Below are 11,290 nucleotides of genomic sequence, written 5' to 3'. Positions count from 1 at the left end.
CATCACTTAAATTCTCCCAAGGGGAGAAAGTGAGGGAAGGGGTGATATTGTCCAAAAAGAAATGTACTCTTTAGCTGACTTATGTAATTGTAACCCTTCTGCACATCAGCTTTATAATAAAAGTAATTATAAATAAATATATAAAATTATATATATATTCACACACACACACACACACACACACATTCACATCATGCACAGAAAGTGAAGGGTGTAGAAGGAATAGAAGGCGTGCCTGAGCATGGGCTCTGCCCAGTCTTGCCCTGCCAAAGGGTGTGCTACTCCCTTCATAAAATGCCACAACCATTCCATTAGCAGACAGAGCTTCTTCCCCATGACCGCCTCCGGTCTTGTCAGTTGCAGATTTAATCTACAATATCTTTTGCAAACTTGGCAAAGGTTTTCCTTTTTTTTGGTTTTTGGCAGTACTGAACTCACTCTTGCAAAGAAGGTGCTCTACCACCTGAACCACCCCCAACTCTTTTATGCTTGAACTGATGTTTGGATAGAGTCTTGTTCTTTTTGCCTGAGTCCAGGTCTTTTTACTTGGGTCTAGCCCTAGACTAGAATCCGCCTACCTTTGGCATCTATATAGCTGGGATAATAGCGGTATACCACACACCTGGATTGTTCGTTGCAATGGAGTCTCCCTAACTGTTTTCCCAGGCTGCTGATCCTTCTACCAATGCCTTTAGAGCAGCTGGGCCCTTTCTATTTTGCCCTATAGACCGCTGGCTTATTTTCATTCCAAGCTAATTCTTGTCTCTTCTTGTCTTTCCTCACCAGGTTAGGTGTTGACAGTTGTTGTAGTGTTGAATCTTTCTTCAATTGTTGAGTTCTGTGGGGAAATACTTATTCTAATGGCAATGGCTAACAGGAGAAGCTATTTGGTTTACACGAATCATTTGATTTGTCTTCCTTTCCTTTCCCTGCTTCCTGGCTGCTGCAGAGTGAGCCGCTTTGCTCAACCCTGCCTTTACAGCAGGACGCTCTGCCTCGCCGCAGGCCCACAAACAACAGCGCCTTCAACCATGGACTGAAAATTCTGACATCAGGAACCAAAATTAATTCTTCTTCCCTTCGGGTATTTTGTTGTTGTTTTGTTTTTTCAGTTGTGGGGCTTGAACTCAGGGTCTGGGCGCTGTCCCTGAGCTCTTTTGCTCAAAGCTAGTGTTCTACCATTTTGAGCCATAGAACCACTTGTAGTTTTCTGGTGGTTCACTGGAGTTAAGAGTCTCAAAGACTTTCCTGCCCTGGCTGGCTCTGAACCATGATCTTGAGATCTCAGCTTCCTGAGTACCTAGCATTATAGACGTGAGCCTCCAGCACCTGGCTCCCTCAGGTTTTTTTCACAACAACAACAACAACACACATGCAAAACAGAAAATAATTCTCTTACTATTTTCTTCTCATAGGGACTCCTTGCACCAGGTTTAGGGGGCCTGTGTCCATTTCCCCGAGCTGTATCTCTACACTAGTGCAATAGAAAGTGACAGAAAGTTGATTTCTCTTCCAACTAAGGCAGAAGAGAAATTAATCCATTCTCAGAACCTAGAATGAAACATCAGGGTAGGTGAACAAGGGTAAGCTTCACCAGGCACAAACTCAACAAAAAATAATCCACATACTATGAGGTACACATCTGTGAGTATCTTGCTTCTGTCTTCACATTACTTCAGTGGTTCATTCTCTTCAAGCATCTCACCGTGGCCAGGGATTGGACCATCTCTGTCATTAGAGAAGAGACTCTTCGTCTCTTCTTCAGAGATTCTTCTTTGAGTCTCGGGATTCTATCATACCTGAACATCTCTAATTTCAAAATGATATTGCCACGAATAACTTCTTTCATACGTACACCTGTGTTCTCGTCTGTAATAGCAGTACTGACACTTGACATGCAACTGACTATTTGATGGTTTAAATGAACAAATTTAGAGTAAGCATTTAACTGAAAAAGAAAAGAAAGAAAAGACTTTCAAAGGACTCCAGTGCGTTTGGGTCGCACACGTGTTTCTGTGCCCAGAGTCTGGAGCAACGGAGGTGGCAGCACCCAATGTACCATAGTGCTGAAGGGAGGTAGAATGGGCTTGACCCCCTCCCCCCGCAAAAAAGGGAGACGAAGCATTGAGGGCTGGAAAGACAAACACTGTGTGTCCACTTCACCCTCCTTTACCCATCTGTGTCCTGTGACCTCGCCTCGACTTCTGTCAACACATTGCTGACGTGCATTGCATCCTGGGCGCCTCATTTCACTACCCACATGGGAAAACGCTTGGAATGAGGCATCAGCCCACTGAAGCTCTTGTTTCCACAGAACATCAATGATTAACGTTTTATCTCAGCCCTGGGTATGAGGTGAGACAGCAAAGGCAAAAGGTTATTTTCGTTTTTTTGCTGGTCTTGAACTCAGGACCTCATGGTTGCTCCGTTTGCTTGCTCAGGAGGTGCTGTACAGTTTGAGCCCCGCCTAGGGCCCAGATTTTGCTGGCGATTTTGGAATTAGAATCTTTCCCATTTTTCTGCTCAAGCTGGCTTTGAACTGCCTTCCCTCTGGACTCAGCCTCCTGAGTAGCTGAGAGGATCCGTGTAAGTCCCAAATACCCAGCTAAGAAACGTATTTTAAAATCACTGAACCTCTACGGTTCTGAATTGCAACTCACCTCCCTTGTGGCTGAATTCTGAAGATCTACACCCTTGGGATAGTCACCACAGAAGAACATTATGACTATTTTAGGGCTTCAGCAAAAATGCACCTCGTTCCTGACCTGCCCCACCTGCCATTTCAGATTGAACTTTCGAGATTTAGTAGGTTATTTAATGTATTTATTTGTTTTTATCTTTCTGACTTGGATAGCTTACTTTCTGTAAGAAAACTATAGAATTGTTTCTTCAGCAGAAATCTCAATGATTCTTCAGCTCTATGTACGAATTTCTTTGTCACAGATATTTCAGCTTGGGATTCCAGCATCTTCCTTGGTTCCTGAGAGTGACCATTCTACTTCTGTATTTGTAAGTTTGACTACTATCCCCAATAAGTAGAACTAAAAGTTATCATTTGGTGACTCGCTTCTTTTGCTTAGCATATGGTTCTCCAGATCCACACACATAATATGTACCCGTACATTTTCTTCCTTCCTTCCTTCTTTCCCTCTTTCTCCCGTTCCCTCCTTTCCTTCCTTCCTTTCTTCCTTTTGCCAACCCAGGCAAGAAAGTCCATGCGACTCTTACCTCCAATGAATCATCAAAAATCTAGAAGTGGAGCTGTGGCTCAAGTGGTAGAACACTGTCCTTGAATTAAAAAAAAAAGCTCAGGGACCAAACCCAGGCCCCGAATGCAAGCTCCAGTACCAGTGTGTGCACGCACGCACGCACGCACGCACGCACACACACACACACACACACACACACACACACACAAAGATTTTGAAATTTTTCTTGTAGAAGTCCTTCATTTACTCCAGTCAAAATGGCCATCATCAAGAACAGGAATGATATGAAAGAACCCTAATATAGTGTTGGTGGGATATAAATTAGTGTAACGTGTATGGAAGTCAGTATGCAATGAATGCAGCCTGTATGGAAGTCATTATGGTGATCACAGAAGGAAGGAAGGAAGGAAGGAAGGAAGGAAGGAAGGAAGGAAGGAAGGAAGGAAGAAAAGGAGGGAGGGAGGGAGGGAGGAAGGAAGGAAAAAGTGCAGGAAGGAAGGAAGGAAGGAAGGAAGGAAGGAAGGAAGGAAGGAAGGAAGGAAGGAAGGACGAAGCTATTCTATGATCCAGCAATACTACTCCTGGGCATTTAACTAAAAGATTACAGGTCAGGATACAATAGAGGCACCTGCACACGCATATTCATTGCTACACTACTTTCAATAGCAAATTATGGAAATAGCCAAGATGTCCTATCACCAATGAGTCAAGAAAATGAGATGATGTGTACAATAGAACTTTACTCACCCATCAAGAACCTGAAAAAATTATGTTGCTTTAAGTAAACCAAGCACAGAAAGAAAGAGCACATGGTTTCTCTTACAGGTGGAAGTTAGACCTAATAATCAGATATGATAACACATGGAGACCGTAGCAGATAGACATGATCTAACTGAAAAGTATGGTATACATAGGGTGGACTTCCATGGTGTAACCCCTTTGAACTTAAAAATAAAGAATACCAGGAAGCTGAAACATGTCACTTGAAATATTGGGGTGCAGACGAATGGGGGACAAATATAGATGTAATACTAAATATAAGTAATAAACATGGAACTAAGAAACGTGAGTGGGTAGGCAGGGTTGGGTGCCTTTATGCTTAGTTTAGGAGTATCTCTGGTCTGGTCTGGCATACAACGAGGGCTGTCCATCCCTGTGCAACTAATACAAAGTTTGAGTTTGATATAAAGAAACAGAGCTGTTTAGCAAATTGATTTTAATGCTTTCAAGTTCTTTCATTTAAGATCCTTAAATATAATGATCCAAGATTCTGTGGAAGCTTGCTTGCTCTCTTTCTCTTTCGTTGCTTTTCTTCCTTCCTTCCTTCCTTTCTCCCTCCCTCCCTCTCCTTCCTTTCTTCCATTCTCTTTCTTTCTTTCTCTTTCTTTCTTTTCTTTCTTCCTTTTTCTTTCCCTTCCTTCCTTCCTTCCTTCCTTCCTTCCTTCCTTCCTTCCTTCCTTCCTTCCTTCCTTCCTTCCTTCCTTCCTTCCTCTCTCTCCCTCTTTTTCTTCTTGTTTTTAGAGAAAAGCTTCCTCTATATGTTAGGGATTTTTGAGGACCACCTTTCTAAACCATTAAACAAAGTAGTCGTCCTGAGCTGCTCTGAATTAAAGTTAATAATTATTTTGCTTACGGGAGTTTTTTTTCCTTTTAAAACTCACATTGGTTTAAACTGTACAAATTGTACTGAGAACATAGGCTGAGCCCTTCCACATCTAAGATACGATCTTGTGGCCCTGGGGGCAGCCGGGCGTGGCCAATGCACGCCTTAAATCAAGGCAGAGGCAGAGACTTGCTGCCGTCTTCCAACTATTTCATCAAACTGAGTTTGAAAATTATGATTCAGTGTTGGCCTTCAGTGTTGTAAGTTCTCAAAAGGAGCCTCTACAGAAAATTTCCATAAAATTCTTAAGTACAGTTTGTGAGACAGACTCCAGCCGGCTGCCAGTTGCAGTATTTTTTTTTTTTTCAGGATGGACAGCAGGTGTTTGAAACCTTCTGCCACTGATTTCCCGGTGGGACAGGACCTGTCAGTGGACTGTGAATCAGGGAGTTTCAGCAGGCTAGATCAGATACCAGAGGGAGTCACTAGCAGTACATTAAGTGGTGCGTGATAGCTTTCCCATCCATTATGCACACACACAGGTAGGAGGGGAACAGGACAATGATCTCTTAGTTTGTGGGAAACACAAGTTTTACTGTGGGTGCGATTCATAGACATTTGAATCCACTGTGTTGGCCGCACGTATGCTCTGGGTTCCCAGCCCTGAAAGGAGGTTCATAATGAAGCTCATTTGTACTCAGTAGACAAGGACATGGGAGGACACTCTGAGAGGAACGGATTACAAATGTTCATCTTCCACGTTTTCTCTGAGAAAGGATATAAAAGCATGTTTATTCTAGTATGAAAACAGAGCAAGGGCTCTTTTCTCTCTTTTTCTAGCTCTCTTCTCTTTTCTAGCTCTTTTCTCCCTTCTTCCCAGCTCTCTTTTCCTCTCTTCTTCCCAGCTTTTTCTAGCTCTCTTCTCTTTCCCAGCTCTCTCCTTCCCACCTCTCTTTCCCAGCTCTTTCCTCTTTTTCTAGCTCTCTTCTCTCTTCCTTTCCCAGCTCTCTCCCTCTCCCAGCTTTCTCTCTTTCCCAGGCCTTTCCCCACCGCGTGGAGGACCAAGATGGCCTGGTGCCAGCAGGAATGATGAATAAACCTACCCCTTACCTGAGAAAAAAGAAAGAAAGAAAACAGAGCAAGGACACCTGTTCAATTTGTCTTAAAAAGGGATAGTGGAATAACAGAGTTTGACTGGGATGCACATGTGTGGTAATGCACAAGGACCCCTTCTTATAAAACTGATGTATGCTAATAAAAAATGGAAAAAAACCAAACATGCTGTTTAAAAAATACAAATACACATGCTTCTCAATTTTGGGGTCTTTTTTATAGCTTTCAGAGTAAATTATTTTTATCAACATAGGCTTTGTCTTTCTTAACCTTATTTCAAAATATTTAGCTTTTGTCGCTAGTGAATGGTGATGTGGCACAGCACACATCTTGTAACTGGATAGTACTGGTGTACACAAAAGCTTTAGATATCAGTGTGCTAGTGTGCACGCCAATAGATCATCATGGATCCTTTGTCCACGTTTTTATTTGCACAGAATGACAATGTTATCTCCTTGTGAGGACTGTATTTTTTTTTGCTAGTCCTAGGGCTTGAACTCAAGGCTTGGTTACTGTCCCTGAGCTCCTTTTGCTTGACTAGCCCTTTACCACTTCCAACTTTTTCTGTGTATGTGATACTGAAGAATTGAACCCAGGGCTTCCTGCATGCCAGGTGAGCACTCTACCACTAAGCCACATTCCCAGCTGCTTTATGCTTCTTTCATGTGTTAATTCTGTGAGCTTTGGTAATTTGTTAACTGTCTTGCATGTTTTGCATATTAAAAATGACACCTTTAAAAATTACATGGTTGGCTTTATTTTTACACCTATATTAAGTGAGTCTGGTTTACAGTTGTTCTTACGGCTGTTCAGGATTCTGCTAGCCATTATATCAAGTTAACAAGCTTTACATCTTTTCTTCTACTTTCTGAAGTAGTCAAAATCAATGCATGCCTTGGAGGGGTTCTTTCCCCCAATATCTTATGTAAGTTTTGGTGCTTCTTCATTCTTTACCATTCATTGTTAGTACTTTTATTAAACACCTCTCTGTGGAGAAGTGAGCGTGCAAACCTTGTTTCTGTGGCAGGAGAAGTTTACTGGTGGAGTTTGCATTATTAATCTCTCCTCTTGAGGGAGATCCAGAAGGATACCAAATATGCTGTCCGGCCCCTGCACTTCACCTGTGATGGGCTTTTCCTTCTCATTCATTGTTCATTGACAACCATTTTATCCAGAACTCAACAGTCTTTATAGCTTCAGGTAAGGTCACCACCCTGCTCTCCTAATCTCTGACCAGCAGCGTGGGAACATACAGGACAAGAAGGAATACAACTAGAGACTAATGTCAGCACATTAGCAAGCAGGACCAAGTTCACTGCCCAGCCTGAAGTCATGCCTCAGCAAGTATATCAATCAAGAAGCTTTGCTGTAAGAAACAGCCTTCACCCCCACCCACAGTCCCGGCCTCTTTCTGAGCTAATAGCTCACATAGTCCTCATTTTGCCTGGCCATATTAAAAAACCTTGATTTCCTTTTATCAAAAAAAAGTCTATTTGTAAGTTTTCTAAAAATTATTACTGCTGCTGGTAAATTTTGTTAAGATCACTTCTTACTTTTTCCTTTATACTTTCCAAACGTTTGTTGCTTTTAAATTTTAAGAGAACAGGGCTGGGAAGGTGGCTCAGTGGTAGAGTGCTTGCCTTGCATGCATGAAGCCCAGGGTTCAATTCCTCAGTACCACATACGCAGAAAAAGGCGGAAGTGGCGCTGTGGCTCAAGTGGTAGAGCACTAGCCTTGCACTGAAGAGCTGAGGGACAGAGCGCCCAGGCCCAAGATCCCATGACTGACAAATAAATAAATGAAATTGAAGAAAACATTTCGTTTCATTGATCCAGATTTGCTGTTTATGCTATTTCCTCACTTCGACCTTTTTTTTGGCTTATTCATTCAGAGTTTAGATTCCAAAATATTATTTCAATTGCTTTGTTTTCCTACTCCCTGCAAAGTAAATTAAAATCTGTAAAATTTCCTCTAGTACCAGCTAGCAGAATCCCTCAGGCTTACCATGTTATTCATCCCAAACAGCTTGCAATTTAATTTCCCTTCAGAGGAGCTTGGATAGGGACAGCTTTGAGGGGCTCACAATTGCCTGCATTTTGCCACGTGTACGGGCTCATGTCGCTGCCGGCTCAGTCAGGAAACAGAGCAGTTCACTCGTTACCAAACTCGTGCACATCTTGTAACCAACACATGGCAGTCACTGATGGGTTCTGTCCCTGCTTTTGCCTTTTCCACACTGATATGGAAATGAAACCACACAGTAAGGGAACCTTCACTGAGCATCTTTCGCTCAGCATGAATTTGAGAATTCAAGTTGTTGCTCATATGAATAATTTATTCCTTATTACTGCTCTGTAGAATTCTGCCATACGGACACATATCTACCAGGCAGCTGCTGCTGATACTCATGAATATTTCTCATCTCTTAAGTGTTCAGGAGCAGAGATGCTGGCTTGTATGCCATGACCAGATCACTCATTCACAGCTGTGCAGAATTCCAGTTGCTTAGCACACTCATTAGCACTTCATATTTATTTTAGCCATTCGAATAAGTATGTAGTACTTCTGAAGAGGTCCTCTCACTCATTTTTTCTGGTACTGTGGCTTGAACTCAGTGGCAGGGGTCTGTCCCTTAGCTGCTCCACTCACTTGAGCCACATCTATCACTTGAGCCACATGTCCACTTCTGGCTTTTTGGTGGTTCCTTAGACAGAAGAGTCTCACAGACTTTCCTGCCTGGCCTCACTTCAAGCCACAATCCTCAGATCTCAGCCCCCTGAGTAGGTAGAATTGCACGGATAAACCACTGACAAGCAGCTATAGTTGGCTTGTATATTTTCCCTTGTATTTCACATTTTTCATGTTATACTTTTGAGATGAAATTTTTCATCTTAAATGAAAAATTCCAGACATTAAAAACATCTTTGCTATACCATGCGTAACATCTTGTTTGCCCTCTGTACTTCTTGTTTTTACTGTGGGTTCTACTAATTCTCAAAATAATATGGTCACATCTACTCTTTTGTTTGTTGTGGGGCTTGAACTCAGGGCTTGGACGCTGTCCCTGAGCTCTTTTGCTCAAGGCTAATGCCCTACCACTTTGAGCCACAGCTCCACTTCTGGTTTTATGGTGGTTCATTGGAGATAAGTCTCATGGACTTTCCTATCCAGGCTGGCTTTGCACTGTGATCTTCAGATCTCAGCTTCCTGAGTAGCTAGGATGACAGGCGAGAGCCACCAGCACCCAGCTTCGTATCTACTCTTGCTAGCATTTGCCTGGTGCATTTTTGTCTCCCTCTTAATAACCTTCGATAATGTTTTAGTTTGGCTTTTGCACCTAGTACAAATGGATTTCGTTTTTTTTTTTTTTTTTTTTTTTTTTGGGTCCAGTCGTGGGGCCTGAACTCTGGGCCTGGGCGCTGTCCCTCAGCTCTTCAGCTCAAGGCTAGCGCTCTACCACTTGAGCCATAGCGCCACTTCCGGCTTTTTTTTTTCTTTTTTGCTTATGTGGTGCTGGGGAATCGAACCCAGGGCCTCAGGCATGCAAGGCAAGCGCTCTGCCACTGAGCCACCTTCCCAGCCCTGGATTTCGTATTTTTACTCAAGCTTAAGGATTCCACTACATAACCTCTCCATACATATTGTCAAAAGAATTTGATCTGCTATTTTTTTCTTTTCCTTACTGTTAGATTTTAAAATTCCACTATTTCTTGGCAGTTATCAGAGTTGTTGCAATACATTTGCTTCTGTGCCAACAAGTGGAAGTCTACAACTCACAGCTCTGCTGACCTCAGGCAGACCCAGTAAAAGGTGAGAAGTGATAGGTTATATCCAAGTAGAAGTGTTAAGACCCCGTGCATGCTTTTCTTTCCTAGGGTACCACAGCCAACAGTGCTCCAAATGGCAACACGCTACCAACCTGGCTACCAGACGGAGGAGATAGTGAGGAAGAAGTTTTTCAGCCAACCTGCCAAAGGCACATAGCATGAGTACAAATGAACCAACGTGGAAAGACCAGATTCAGGGGTACTGCAGCATCCTCTAACTGACCCATTAGCGGCATACCCTTTTCCATCAACACCTAGAATTAAAAAGAACCAGTATTCTCCCATTGACTACGTACTGTATCCTGCCCTGTCGCCATCCATGTTGAAATCTCTAACTTCAGTTCAAGCTGATTTTTACACGTGCATTAGTATTTTAGACCTATTCAGATTTGTTGAGACCTCTTGTAATTACAAAGGAGACGGGAAGGTTGCAAAGTCAGAGAACTTTTTTCTGGTATCTTGGTTCATCAGTTTGATTTTAAAAATCTTTCATGGATTTATTATTCAAGCTGCTTTGTATCACCTAAAGATTCTTCTAAGTAATCTAGTTGCTGATAAAAGGTTAAGTATCAATCTGATGTCTGTATTGTCTCAATAACAAATACGTGTATGTATACATATATGCCAATTATTCTGTTCTCCAAGGAGTCTCTCCTTTTATTTTTCTTGACTCAATGATTGTTGGCTGTCTTTATTTATAAAGACCTAAAATTGAACTCTGAAGTACTTTTCTCAGTCAATGAGTATTGGTCCACTTTCAAGGAACTCAAATTCTGATTATAGACACTTAGGATGATTATTAAGGGATCAACATAGGCAGAAAGAGTGCAGGTGGCTTGAATTCCGTTCCTTGGCCATCCTGAATCTTATCTCCAATTCCAGGGTTACATATATTAGAACTCTCACTTCAGACAGCAGCTTTCTCTGTCAGTGGCAAACTGTAGGATTAAATGCTCCAGAGATGAGTGGAATGGTTTAGCTGTTCTATCTCTGAATTGAGTGGTCCTCCAATAATCTTGTTCTTCTAAGAAATCTCACACTGCTCAGTTTCTGGTTTTTCAATTCTATTATTTTTATTTTACTAATTTCCCAGTCATGTCAATGGTATTCTGGAAGAACAAAGGAGCTTGTTAAGCCATCAGAAGTTTTAAAAATTCAATCATCTTTTATCTTGCTAGTCCTATAAAAATAAAGTATTACGGTCTTGAATCTAGAGTACTCCTAAATACACACTTGAATAACTGCATATAGAAATGGACGGGCAAGCAGGTAATTTTTAACCACCAGTAAGGACAGATTGAAGGCAAGATGACAAGTCTCTGTTACTGTGTTAACAACAGTCCTGCTTGTAAACAAACTGCAAAGGTTCTGGTAAGCACTCAGTAAAAGTACAAACCAACTTCTCAAGGCAGGCAAATGCTATGCCCTTCCTACCACAAATAATGAATTCTAATTACTTGAAGAGCTAAAATTGCATAGTAAGCAGTAAAAAGAATTATCTATATTTTCTACCTACCTACCTATCTATCCGCTATGA

The sequence above is a fragment of the Dipodomys merriami genome, unplaced genomic scaffold (assembly GCF_024711535.1).
Source record: "Dipodomys merriami isolate MVZ:Mamm:240054 unplaced genomic scaffold, mDipMer1.0.p SCAF_26, whole genome shotgun sequence".
Taxonomy (NCBI): domain Eukaryota; kingdom Metazoa; phylum Chordata; class Mammalia; order Rodentia; family Heteromyidae; genus Dipodomys; species Dipodomys merriami.
The sequence above is the reverse complement of the archived record's forward strand: the minus strand, read 5'-3'. Positions refer to the sequence as shown.